A 208-nucleotide genomic window follows, 5' to 3' on the forward strand; every position below is an offset into this window, starting at 1 on the left:
GGCGTCTCTTTCAGAAGAAGACGATCAGATGAGAGTCTGACTGATGATTATATAATAAGACACTCATGAACTGTTTCTCTGTGAGTCTCTGTCACAGCAGGATCTGCTCAAGTCCACTATGATCCTGTTCTTCTAGATCTGTGTTACCTGCAGGAACTGGATGTGATCCTGTGTGTGTGAAAGCTGCTCCAGCTCAGCGTCTCTCCTC

Source organism: Sinocyclocheilus grahami, unplaced genomic scaffold (genome assembly GCF_001515645.1).
Source record: "Sinocyclocheilus grahami isolate Dianchi unplaced genomic scaffold, SAMN03320097.WGS_v1.1 scaffold5821.1, whole genome shotgun sequence".
In the NCBI taxonomy this organism is placed as follows: Eukaryota; Metazoa; Chordata; class Actinopteri; order Cypriniformes; family Cyprinidae; genus Sinocyclocheilus; species Sinocyclocheilus grahami.